The 13,700-nt window shown below is 42.0% G+C and overlaps 1 pseudogene; it reads right to left on the bottom strand.

Moving 5' to 3' along the window:
- The window catches only part of LOC148522680 (uncharacterized), a 208,860-nt pseudogene extending 195,440 nt beyond the window's left edge, over nucleotides 1-13,420 (bottom strand).
- Between the last annotated feature and the right edge of the window lie 280 nt (nucleotides 13,421-13,700).

Below are 13,700 nucleotides of genomic sequence, written 5' to 3'. Positions count from 1 at the left end.
AGTAATATATGTAAGATACTGTGATAGAGCTGCCACCTAGATACCCCTTTATATATACTAACCTGATGCACAGAGTAATATGTAAGGTACTATGATGGAGTTGCCACCTAGATACCACTTTATATAAACTAACCTGATGCACAGAGTAATATGTAAGATACTATGATGGAGCTGTCACCTAGATACCCCTTTATATATACTAACCTGATGCACAGAGTAATATGTAAGATACTATGATAGAGCTTCCACCTAGATACCCCTTTATATATACTAACCTGATGCACAGAGTAATATGTAAGATACTTTGATGGAGCTGCCACCTAGATACCTCTTTATATATATAATAACCTGTTGCACAGACTAATATGTAAGGTACTATGAAGAATCTGCATCCTTCGTACCCCTTTATATATATATACTAACCAGTTGCACAGAGTAATACGTAAGATACTATGAAGAATCTGCCTCCTTCGAACCCTTTTATATAAACTAAAGAAAAAGGAAAGAGTGAGCTCACCTCCTATGGGAGATGGTTGAGAAAATTTAAATCAAATATATTGTTATGATTTTTAATTATACAAATAAAAACAAGACTCATTTTGAATACTTTTATCCATACTGATAAAGAACATTTAGTAAGTTTATACTCATGGACCCACCATACTGATAGAGAGTAAATAGATACAGTTCACATGCTACAACATTACTGATAGAGACTATATAGATGTAAGGAAATAGATATATAGATTGGTAGATCCCTTATTACAAACAAAAGAAATATATATATATATATATATAAATTTATATATATATATATATACACAGTATATATTAGAGATGATCCGAACCCACCCGAATTTTTCAGATCCGAGTCGGGGTTTCCCATCTGACTCGGATCTCAAGCCGTGCTTTCGTCTTCATAATCTATGTTGTATATAAGGGACCACACGGTGGATGCCATTTCATTCCAGGTGTGGAGACTGAACAGGGAGGGTGGGTAGTATAGGGCTGGGAGAGGTGCTGGTGCTGTCTGCTGTGTCCTGGGCTGGTGCACTGCTGATCCATCTGGTGCTGTCACTGCTGTGCTGTCTGCTGTGTCCATCTGGGCTGTTGCTGATCCATCTGGGCTAGTGCTGTGCTGTCTGCTGTGTCCATCTGGGCTGCTGCTGTGCTGTTTGCTGTGCCCATCTGGGCTGGTGCTGTGTTTTCTGCTGCGTCCATCTGGGCTGGTGCTGAACCATCTGGGCTGGTGCTGAACCATCTGGGCTGGTGCTGTGATGTCTGCTGTGTCCATCTGGGCTGTTGCTGATCCATCTGGGCTGCTGCTGTGCTGTCTGCTGTGTCCATCTGGGCTGGTGCTGATCCATCTGTGCTGGTGCTGTGCTGTGTGCTGCGTCCATCTGGGCCCAAATTCTGGACTGTCAAAAAAAATATATATATTGTCAATTTATCTTCGTTGTGTGTGTGCATGTTAGGCTTAGCCTCACAAGATACAGCAACACAACCTAGTGCTGCCCGAGTCCGTCATCATCAATCGGTGCTCTGTGCCCTTCTCCTGGACCATAAAAAAACAATATATATATTGTCAATTTATCTTTTGTGTATGTGTGCATGTTAGGCTTAGCTGCACAAGATACAGCAATGCAACCTAGTGCTGCCCGACTCCAGTCATCATCAATCGGTGCTCTGGGCCCAAATTCTGGACCGTCAAAAAATATATATATATATGTATTTATTGTCAATTTATCTTCTGTGTGTGTCCGTGTTAGGCTTACCACACAAGATACAGCAACGCAACCTAGTGCTGCCCGAGTCCGTCATCATCAATCGGTGCTCTGTGCCCTTCTTCTGGACCATAAAAAAACAATATATATATATTGTCAATTTATCTTCTGTGTGTGTCCGTGTTAGGCTTACCACACAAGATACAGCAACGCAACCTAGTGCTGCCCGACGCCAGTCATCATCAATCGGTGCTCTGGACTCAAATTCTGGACCGGCAAAGAAAAAGAAAAATATTTATTGTCAATTTAGTTTCTGTGTGTGCATGACTGCACGTGTTTGAATTTTGTAACCGCACCTTGGCTACACTATTGGTGCTTATGACACTGCTTCAAGACCGCAGAAAATATGGAGGGCTGTCACATGACAGGAGAAGAGAAGCAGAGGTGAAATGTCATATGTGGTGCACTTTAATTAAAACGTAACTTTTATTAATGTCACAGGCTAATACCCTATTAGGAAAGAGGAACAGCGAAAATAGTTTAAAAATTAATGTGTGATAAAGAAAGAAAATGAGATTAAAAAATAGAATGCGACATGTGTGTCCTGACCTACTGTGTTATAATAAAGATTGACTGTTACTATTTGTGACTGTGTGTCTAATTGCTTCAGTAGGAACATGTGTTTAAATATCCAATTCAAATTCATGAGAGTGGCACACATAAGTCACATATAATACATTCAATGGTGAATATTTCCAAAATTAAGTCAATTAATTATCAAGTGTGTTAAACGTTGTTTCTGAGGGATGTTAGCATATAATATAATCATGTGTCCACATAAAGAACCCTTATACAGGCTCATTAGTTAATTGTCAGTCCACCTAATAGCATGGCTCATTATGTATTAACACATTACAAGATGTTACCATACTATATAATTACTCCTATAGGGAATTCCTATATGAGCTCATAAATGCCCATTCATCAGATATCGCAGTTCGTTTGTATATCAGCATATTGACATGCCCATATTCATTCATACCATTCTGTTATTTACTATTAGATTTAAATCAACATCTGGGAGTAATTATCCTTATACACCATTAAATTCAGGGTGTATAGAATGTCTAATCAGACACTTTCTGCCAGAATATTATGCACAAGAAATTGTTTATTGGTCACGTTATTTGAATGAAATCACCCTTCAATTAAGTTTACTACTATTCTCAAATTATCCATATGCCAAGGATGTCCTTTGTGTAAGTAAGGCAGCAGCTGTTGCCCATTGATTGAAAAAGCCAAAGCCCATTGTTATCATGCCAGGGCAAAAGACAAAAAAATCCACTTCTCATGTGTGGAATTATTTCAGCCCCAATCCGGACAACAGTTGTCAAGCCATATGTAACCATTGCCAAAAAAGAGTGAGTAGATGGAGAGCCCAAAACCACCTAGGAACCTCCTCCTTGTTACATCACTTGGAGCGCATTCATCAAATATCAAAGTGTATATCGCCAAGTTTCAAATCTGAAAACGTAACAAGTCAAGTGTCACCTTCCTGCTCCCTCTCTATGGGATCCAAGCACCTTCGATCTACAACACCAACACCTTTATCATCAACATCCTCATTTCTCATCGGGACTAGTACTGCTGCATCCAATGTTGTTATTCAAAGCATGATTGACTCCTCTCCTATCCATGATTCCTCAGAAAGATCCATGATGACTACGCCAGGTGCTGCTGCTGTTGCTGTGAGTGGATCTTCATCCCAGAAGGGAACCAGGAGGAAGACTACTTGTAGTGTATACTCCAAAAAACAATTAACTGTCAAACAATTGTTTGCAAGGGCAAACAAATATGACAGCAATCACCAATTTGCACAGCGGATTACTGATGCCATAAAAGCTATGCTGGTATTAGATGTGGATCCAGTATCCACCATTACTGCAGTGGATTTTCAACAGTTAATTGAGGTCCTGTGTCCTTGATACCAGATCCCTTCTAGATTCCACTTTGTTAGAACAGCAATTCCAAGTCTGTACAAGGACATTAAAAAAACCCTTATTAATTGTCCTCAGAAATGCTGTTGTACCCACTGTAAACTTGACCACTGATATGTGGACAAGTGGGACAGAGTAAACTAAGGATTACATGACTGTCACAGCGCACTGGGTAGGTGTATTGCCTACAACAGCAACAGCAGCAGCAACATCTACCAAAAGACAGCTGATATAGAGGCAGGCTACTCTTTGTATAACTGGTTTTACTAAGAGGCATACCACTGAGAACCTCTTCGAAAAACTCAGGGAAATCATTGCTAAATGGCTTACCCCACTTGGACTCTCCTCAGGATTTGTTATTTCGGACAATGCCACCAATACTGTAAGAGCATTACATGTGGGCGAATTCCAACACATCCCATGTTTTGCTCACACAAATATTTGGTGGTGCAACATTTTTAAAAAAATGACAGGGGTGTCTAGGAGATGCTCTCCGTGGCCCACAAAATATCCAGACATTTTAGACATTCAGCAAACGCTTGTCGAAGATTGCATTACCAGCAGGTACTGTTAAATTTGCCCTGCCATCAGTTGAAGCAAGAGGTAGTAACTCAGTGGAATTCTACCCTCTATATGCTTCAGTGGATGGAGGAACAGCAAAAGGCGATCCAGGGCTATACAATGGCCAATGACATAGGCCGTGGAGGGGGAATGCACCTTACTCAAGTGCAGTGGATAATAATTTCAGTGTTGTGCAAGGTTCTCAAACCCTTTGAACTTGCCACATGTGAAGTTAGTTCAGACACTGCCAGCTTGATTCAGGTCATTCCCCTCATCAGACTTTTGCAAAAACAACTGGAAAAACTAAAGGAGGAACTGAAACAGAGCGATTGCGCAGGTATGTCAGAATGGTGGATCAAGCCCTTGATTCACTTCACCAGGATCCAAGAGTCGTCAATCTATTGAAATCTGAAAAATATATTTTGGCTGCCATTCTGGATCCTAGGTATAAATCCTACCTTGTGAGTTTTTTTCCAACAGATCAAAATCTAAAACTATGCAAAGAGCTGTTGGGAAAAAAACTGTCAACTGTAGCCACATGTGAAATGCCATCATCTCCTTCAGTTTCTGCAGCTGCCAGGAAAACACTACATTTTCCTTACAGAATACCTGCTTGTAATGCAGATCATTCACCAAAAAAAATGACATCTGGTCAGGCCTGAGAGAACTGCCTACTAGTGACATGTCTTCTACCGTGTCTATGTGTGATATGGTCTCGATTCACAGAATGGTGGAGGACTATTTCAGAGATAATATCCTAATAGGAATATCAGACAGTCCCTTTCAGTACTGGCCGGAAAAAGAAGCAATTTGGAGGCCCATACACAAACTGACTTTGCATTACTTAAGTTGCCCACTCTCCAGTGTGTACTCCGAAAGAGTTTTCAGTGCAGCTGGCAACCTTGTCAGTGATCAGCATAGGAGGTTACTTCCTCAAAATGTGGAAAAGATGATGTTCATTAAAATTAATTACAAATTCCACGAGGAAGACCTCTACCAACAATTATATCAAAAAATTACAGAGGTGCCTATGGTAGATTCCAGTGGGGATGAATTAATATTGTGTGAAGAAGAGGATGTACACACTGATGGGGATGACGAGGATGATGAGAACTTGTAATGTAAAGCTAGTTTGAGTATGGGATCAATTTCATTTCCATGTCCAATGCACATTGGCAGCTTGTTTTATGGGAGTCCAAACAAACCAATTATTTCAGCCACAATTGGCAGTCCTTGTCACTGAAATGATTGGTTTGTTAAACTGTGAATGTCCTGTTTCATATACAACATAAGGGTGGGTGGGAGGGCCCAAGGACTATTCCATCCTGCACCTTTTCCCTTTCCATTATGTGCTGGTTGGGGCATTGCTGCCTGACATTTTAAATTAATATTATGGTTGGTTTAGGAACCAATGATTTGTTTTTAAATTAATTTATTATCAATTTTACAGCCCGGGGCTGCACTAATTAATTTCTTTTTATTATTATTTATTCAGCCAGGGTCTGCACCCAATGAATTGTTTTTTACTTTTTAAATTAAATTATTACTAATTATTCAGCCTGGGGCTGCACCAATTAATTGTTTTTTAATTAATTTATTATCAATTTACAGCCAGGGGCTGCACTAATGAATTTCTTTTTATTATTAATTATTCAGCCTGGGGCTGCACCTACTAGTATCAACTATCAATTCTTCAATCCTCAAGGGTATCTAAACCATCATCTTTGCACAGTCATCATCTCTATTAATTATTACATCAATCAGTTTTGAGCCAGCAAGCTGGATGCAACCTTTTGGCCCTTTAACTAGATAATAAAATCAATATTGTAAGCTGTGAGGTGGTCAAAATTGACTGGAAATGAGTGGAAATAAATGTTATTGAGGTTATTAATAGTGTAGGAACAAACAAATGCCCATTTTATGTGATTTTAGCTGTTTGTTTGATTTTTTAAGAAAAAATTCAGATCAAAAACATGAAAACAAAACACGGAGGTGAGGTTTTGGCAAAACAAATCCAGATCCAAAACCAGGAGAGATCCAGATCCAACACCAAGACACGGGGGTCGGCGCACATCTCTAATATATATACAAATATATGTATATATATATATATATATATATATATCAGATATCCCCCTGGATGCGGCACTGCACGCATGAAGAAACACACTGTACACCGGGCTGGTATAAATGTTTAAATTCCTATATTGTTGGCATTTTCATCAGGACATAAAGACATTAACAACGTGTCTTACCTTAAGTACTCACACCAAGTGATCACACAGCTGTCTCACCAGAGTGGGATCACTCACCCACCCGGGGGCGCACACCGCTGATGTCATCATGCCCATGCATGGGGCATCAGCATAATCAAGTGTACCATCACCATAGAAACATATAACACTGAACACAATACAATATATCCACATATATGTACCCATTGCCATAGCCTGCGATCGTTGCCATCACATGTTCATATTGGTACAAATTTTAGGACACATAAAGCTATACTGATTGCATTGTATGTTGTGCCCTAATTATGATGATATCTTTTATTTATCTGGTTGCAGATGTCCCTTGCTAGCACCATCTGTAGATATGTATTGTGTTCAGTGTTATATGTTTCTATGGTGATGGTACACTTGGTTACGCTGACACCCCACGCATGGGCATGATGATGTCAGCAGTGTGCGCCGCCGGGTGGGTGAGCGGTCCCGCTCTGGTGAGGCAGCTGTGTGATCACTTGGTGTGAGTACTTAAGGTAAGACGCGTTGTTAATGTCTTTATGTCCTGATGAAAATGCCAACAATATAGGCATTGAAACATTGATACCAGCCCGCTGTACAGTATGTTTCTTCAAGCGTGGAGTGCCGCATCCAGAGGGATATCTGTGATAAACTTTATGCAGGCAACCAGCTAAGTAATCTTATACCTCCAGAGTGTAGGACTAAGGACCTCATTCAGGGGCGGACGCAAGAAGTGATCGCTCTCTGAATGAGGGCGGGTGCTGTTTTTTTTTTGGTGTGGCCTCCTGGTCGCAAGCTAAGCTGTGGGTTACTACCCACAGCTTAGCTAGCGACCAGGGTAATGGTCATGATGGTGATCACCATCGCGACCATCAGGGCTTGCGATCAGACCCTAAGGTTGGGTCTATGCACTCGCAAAGCCCCAGGGAACTTTCTGCTCTGATGGAGCAGGAAGCTCCCCACTGACATCACTGATGATGTCAGTGCAGCTGCCCACAAAATGGTAGGCATTAAGGAACGCCTCCATTTTGGAAACCCCCCCCGGCCTGTCTACAAAAGGGGCAAGCTGTCGATCAACATCGACAGCCACCCCTTTTGTAGCAAGCTCCGGAGCGAGAGAGTTTCTCTCTTGCTCCGGGGCTTGCACACGCGCAGTGCGGCCGCTGTGCATGTGCAGGGTTACACTTCGACCCAGTTGCGAGCACAGCAGTGCTTGCGACCAGGTCTGAATGACCCCCTATATGCTCTGTATATATGTATATTTATATATATATATATATATAGAAATGCGATGTTTGTTAGAAAACAGCAACAGGCGGCACTCCACGGACTTTGTAAATAAAGAAAGGTGACTTTATTCAAATAAAGTCACCTTTCTTTATTTACAAAGTCTGTGGAGTGCCGCCTGTTGCTGTTTTCTAACAGACATCGCATTTCTATACCATTTTAAGGAAGGCACCCCGGCATTATTATATTGGAATATCGAGTGCCCCTCTACATTTTCTATATATATATATATATATATATATATATATACATATGTATATATATATATTATAAGGGCACAATTGTGCCCTTATATTAAGGCTGCATCTAAAATAATGGATTTTTCCATAGAGATTTCTGGAGGGGGGGCAGGGTGTTTAAGGGGCTACACCTCAAAAGCTATTAGAGGTACGGATCTGAAATTTGGTATGTATAGGTAGAATTGTCACTGGGTGCTGCATGCCAAATTCAGGGCATAAACATAAAAAATTAGGATTTGGGAGTAATCTAAATCTTCAACTGTCACTTTTTTCTGACAGTCTCAATTAGGACCACTTTTCTGCTGTAGTCTATGGAGTTTTTTTGGCAAGGCAAAACTCAGGGTAGGGGTGGAATTTAGATTTGGGGTTTGTTTTATTAGGTAGCTATTGTGCCAGTGTATATGCTTTAGGGGTTCAGGCAAATTAGAAAGTTACAGTCTTTAAGCTATTACCTCAAAAATGCGCCATTGTAGGTAGGACTTTTCAACTTGTTGTGCAGCCGCAGTAGGAGCCTCCAGCAGGTGTAGTCATAGTGGCTTCACTTGGGTGCAGCAAGATGGCCACCATTTGTGGACGGTAGCGGGGTCCGGAACCAGGGGGCAGGAAGCCGGCATTTGCTGAGGCCGGAATGCAGGGGTGAGGGGGTAGAGGTTGGCGGGCTTTAGCTGTGGCCAGGAACTGGGGACAGTAATGGGCATTAGCAGTGGTGGTACAGCGGCTGTGCGGGCAGTGGTAGTGCAGGTGTTAGGACCCAGGGGAGGTAGCAGCACACAGATGAAGGGTCGGATCTTGAAGATCCATGATACCTGCATCTGTGTTTAAAAAAAAGAAGCACACAGAACACAGAAGCACGGGTGGGTCAGTGAGACATGTCTGTGCTTCTGTGTTTAAGAATAAAAACAGTGTAAAAAAAAATGGTGTGGCCCTTCCCCAAAAACCAACCAGCCCCGGGCTATGGAGCCCCAGTACTGGTTGTGCTAAATACAGGGGACAAATGATATAGGGGTCCACCGTATTAAACACAACCAGCACCAGGCTATTCAAAACCTGCCCTGGTTGCCAAAATATGGGGGACAAATGATGTAGGTGTCCCCCGTATTTAGCGCAACCAGCAGAGGGCTCTGAGCTGGTCCTGCATATGGCCCCCCCTGTATTTCCCAGAACTAGCACGGGACCCTTTCTAGTGGGCTCCATCGTGCGCATGCGCGAGACCAAGATAGCGACAGGTAAGCCGTCGCTCCTGGTCTCATACCAAAGGGGGCGTGCTGTCAATGTTGAGTGACAGCACGTCCCCTTTGGTGGGTGGGCTGGGGGCGTGGCTGGCCTGATGGAGGTGTTCCCATGGGAATGCCTACCGTCTGGGGCCGGCCCCACTGACATCACAAGTGATGTCAGTGGGAGTGCTTTCGGCTCTGGTAGAGCCGAAAGCACTCTAAGGCTTGTGACAACGAGATCCTACCACAAGGGTCTCATCGCAAACCCGATGGTCGTGATGGTCTTGACCATCATGACCATCTTCCTGGCCTCTCACTAAAGCTGTGGGTGGTCACCTACAGCTATGCGAGCAGCCAGGAGGCCGCTCTAAAAAAACAGAGGGCCAGCCCTGATTTAGAGCAAGTGCTCTGTCAGAGCGTCCAGCTCTGAATCAGGCCCTCTTTCTCTATACAAGCAGTGAATCTTATCACAATCACAAGTGATGTCAGTGGGAGTGCTTTCGGCTCTGGTAGAGCCGAAAGCACTCTAAGGCTTGTGACAACGAGATCCTACCACAAGGGTCTCATCGCAAGCCTGATGGTCGTGATGGTCTTGACCATCATGACCATCTTCCTGGCCTCTCACTAAAGCTGTGGGTGGTCACCTACAGCTATGCGAGCGGCCAGGCGGCTGCTCTAAAAAAACAGAGGGCCGGCCCTGATTTAGAGCAAGCGCTCTGTCAGAGCGTCCGGCTCTGAATCAGGCCCTCTTTCTCTATACAAGCAGTGAATCTTATTGGGCTATCAAGTGCATTGAGAATTGCAATAATGTCAAGAAATTTGACTTCTCTGCCCTTCCAAATCAGGAATAGGTCATCAATAAATCTCTTATAACAAATAATTTTGTCACCAAAGGTACCTAGGATATGTTGCTGTTCATAGAGATACATGTACAGGTTGGTATACGATGGGGCCAGGTTAGACCCCATCGCCATGCCAGACACCTGAACAAAGTACTCATCACCATAACAAAAATGATTGGACATGAGTACAAGTTCAATTAATTCACATACAAAATCAATAGGTGGCCCCACATGTGTGCCATTCGTAAGGATAGTTCTCACTGCCTCAATGCCTGCTTCATGGGGTATCACAGTGTACAAAGATGCCACGTTCATAGTTATCTCCATTATCTTTCTTATATAATGGCATACAAATATATAAGAAGGATGATGGACAAGGAGGGGAGGGGTAATTGCACATACAGTTTATGCTTCATAATCCCCCTCCTATTTTATATCATTATGGGGTATATGTATTAACTGGCAATATGGGGAAGAAGTGGTTGCCCTATTCATCATAGCAGGGACAGAATTGTCCCTTGCAGCAGGGACTGGCAGCTCCGGGTTCTTCACATGGGATCTCGTGATGCTTTCAAGATCCTGCACATGCCTATTGGAGCCAGCTGGGAGTGAGACACAGTGCATCAGCACTAGGCTGCTGTGCTGTGTGCTCAGGCAGGAATCACTGGAGGAGGGAGTATTCACTCCCCCACTCCGGCAGATGAGATGTTCTTGCATCTCATCATTAGTGCTTCCTACTTTGCCTTGGTAATGAGGCAAAGCAGGAAGAGTTATAGCAGTACGATCTGTGCTGCTATAATAAATCTGCCCTTATACTCATATATTTTTAAGAACATCATATTCCTTATATGCTTGTTTACCATAAAAATATATAAGAAAGATGATGGGCATCAAAATATATAAAATGATGTGCATTGGGGTAAGGGGGTGATGTGTATAAAATGTATGCACATTTCCCATCCTTGCCCATTATCTTCCTTAGATATTTTTATGGCATAAAAATATATAAGAAAGATGTTGGTTATGAAACAAATAAAGAGAAGGTGGACAATGGGGTAATGTGTATACATTTTAAACACATCACCTTATTTTAAAATATGACCGTAGTTCTCCATTTTACTTACTATAAAATAAATGTTCTAGCTGTTTAATACTTAAAGCTGCCACTAGCTGGGGCAGCAGAGAACCAGCTCTTGTCCTACTACTAAAGTAACGCAGGCTGCGCTGTGGCTCCTTTTACTGTGACTGACACGGGGTGATGTCATGACGCTCGGATGTCATGACATCATGATGCTCAGATATCATGACATCACATGTGTGTTAATCACAGTAAAGGTCAGAAGGAGGAGCCAGCGGGGGACTGCTTGTGCAAATGCAGCTATGGACCATCATAGCAGCGGGCGCCAAGGACTTAGGACCAGTCCAGGATATTTAACTTGGGTGAGTTGTGACCCCTTGCTGAGATGGGCATGAGCCAGTCTGGGGTCATGACCCACAGTTTGAGAAATGCTGCACTACACCAAGAAAATTCTCTCTCCTGTTTGTTGCATACTGTTGCATTAGTTGTTATTAATAGCAATGTCCAGTGCACCTATTCCAGCCTTACACCCCTGTATCTATTTCTGTGCAGGCCCAAGGCATGTGCACTTGCAGAAGAAAGTTTGGCCTCATGCTCATAAAGTGAGGCTCCCAGGTATATGACATTTTGGGGGCATGACTGTATGTTATACCCTGTTCACATAACACTGGGGTCTTGCCCAGGCAGCCCTCAGCCTCTCTGGGTACAGTATGGATGACACAAGCATTCTCCCATCTATCACTGCTGCATGGTGACACCATCTGAGGGCATGATAATAAAATAGTAGAGCAGCTCTACAATTTTGGTGTCGCCCTCTCAGATGGTGTCACGTGGTGCACCCCCCTAGTAATGCCACTGGCAATGCTTTATGCCATTATAGTACAAATTTAATTTTCAAATAAATAATAATTTCACACAATTTTGGGGTGTCACCATACACATTGTTTATTACTTTACACTGGTGCAGAGGATAAGATGTAGATATTTCTCCTCTCCAGTCTTTAACAGGATTGATTTATATAAAACACTTGTCACATTCAGAAAATAAAAATGTCCTCACTTGTAAATATATTGAATTGATGCAATTTAACTTACTTAAAAAACACATTATACATTCAGGGCCTTACAGTGTTTCCTCATGTGATTAATGAGTGTTCTTTTACTACTAACACAGTTGTGACATTCACAGCATTTATATGGTTTCTCTCCTGTGTGACTCCTCTGATGTTTAACAAGATGTGATTGCTGGGAAAAACACTTGCTGCACTCAGAACATGTAAATGGTTTCTCTCCTATGTGACTCCTCTGATGTGTAACAAGAATTGATGAAGTGGCAAAACACTTGCTGCACTCAGAACATGTAAATGGCTTCTCTCCTGTGTGACTCCTCTGATGTATATCAAGATGTGACTTACGGGAAAAACACTTGCTGCATTCAGAACATGTAAATGGTTTCTCTCCTGTGTGACTCCTCTGATGTATAACAAGCACTGACTTATGGGAAAAACTTTGGCTGCATTCAGAACATGTAAATGGTTTCTCTCCTGTGTGACTCCTCTGATGAGTAACAAGATTTGATGAATTGGAAAAACACTTGCTACATTCAGAACATGCAAATGGTTTCTCTCCTGTGTGACTCCTCTGATGTTTAATAAAACTTGATGAATTGGAAAAACACTTGCTACATTCAGAACACGTAAATGGTTTCTCTCCTGTGTGACTCCTCTGATGTTTAACAAGATCTGATGAATTGGAATAACACTTGCCACACTCAGAACATGTAAATGGCTTCTCTCCTGTGTGACTCCTCTGATGTATATCAAGATGTGCCTTACGGAAAAAACACTTGCTGCATTCAGCACATGTAAATGGTTTCTCTCCTGTGTGACTCCTCTGATGTATAACAAGCACTGACTTATGGGAAAAACATTGGCTGCTTTCAGAACATGTAAATGGTTTCTCTTCTGTGTGACTCCTCTGATGTTTAACAAGATCTGATGAATTGGAAAAACACTTGCTGCACTCAGAACATGTAAATGGCTTCTCTCCTGTGTGACTCCTCTGATGTATATCAAGATATGACTTACGGGAAAAACACTTGCTGCATTCTGAGCATGTAAATGGTTTCTCTCCTGTGTGACTCCTCTGATGTGAGATAAGATGTGATTTATACATAAAGCTTTTGTCACACTCAGAGCACAGATGCGGTTTCTTTCCTGTGAGACTCATCATGCATTAGATGAGAAACAAATTATCTGTAAAAGGTTTCTACTATCCAGAAAATGAGAATAGATTTCGGGAATCCTTTAGGTGTAAGACGAAATAGCATCTTTAGTTGACTTGATCAGAGAACAATGTTCCTTTACCACGATGTCCTCTAATAGTCTTTGTGGTGTCCTGCTCTTTATTTGTCCTGCAATAAAAAAAGATTATATTTAAAATCATGAATGTTACTCAAGTAAAACGACTTTCACAGTAATAGTGTAATTTTATATACAGAACATGATATATA

Source organism: Taudactylus pleione, unplaced genomic scaffold (genome assembly GCF_031769625.1).
Source record: "Taudactylus pleione unplaced genomic scaffold, aTauple2 ptg000145l, whole genome shotgun sequence".
NCBI lineage: Eukaryota > Metazoa > Chordata > Amphibia > Anura > Myobatrachidae > Taudactylus > Taudactylus pleione.
Note: the sequence above shows the minus strand (reverse complement) of the source record. Positions and strands in the feature narration are given on the sequence as shown.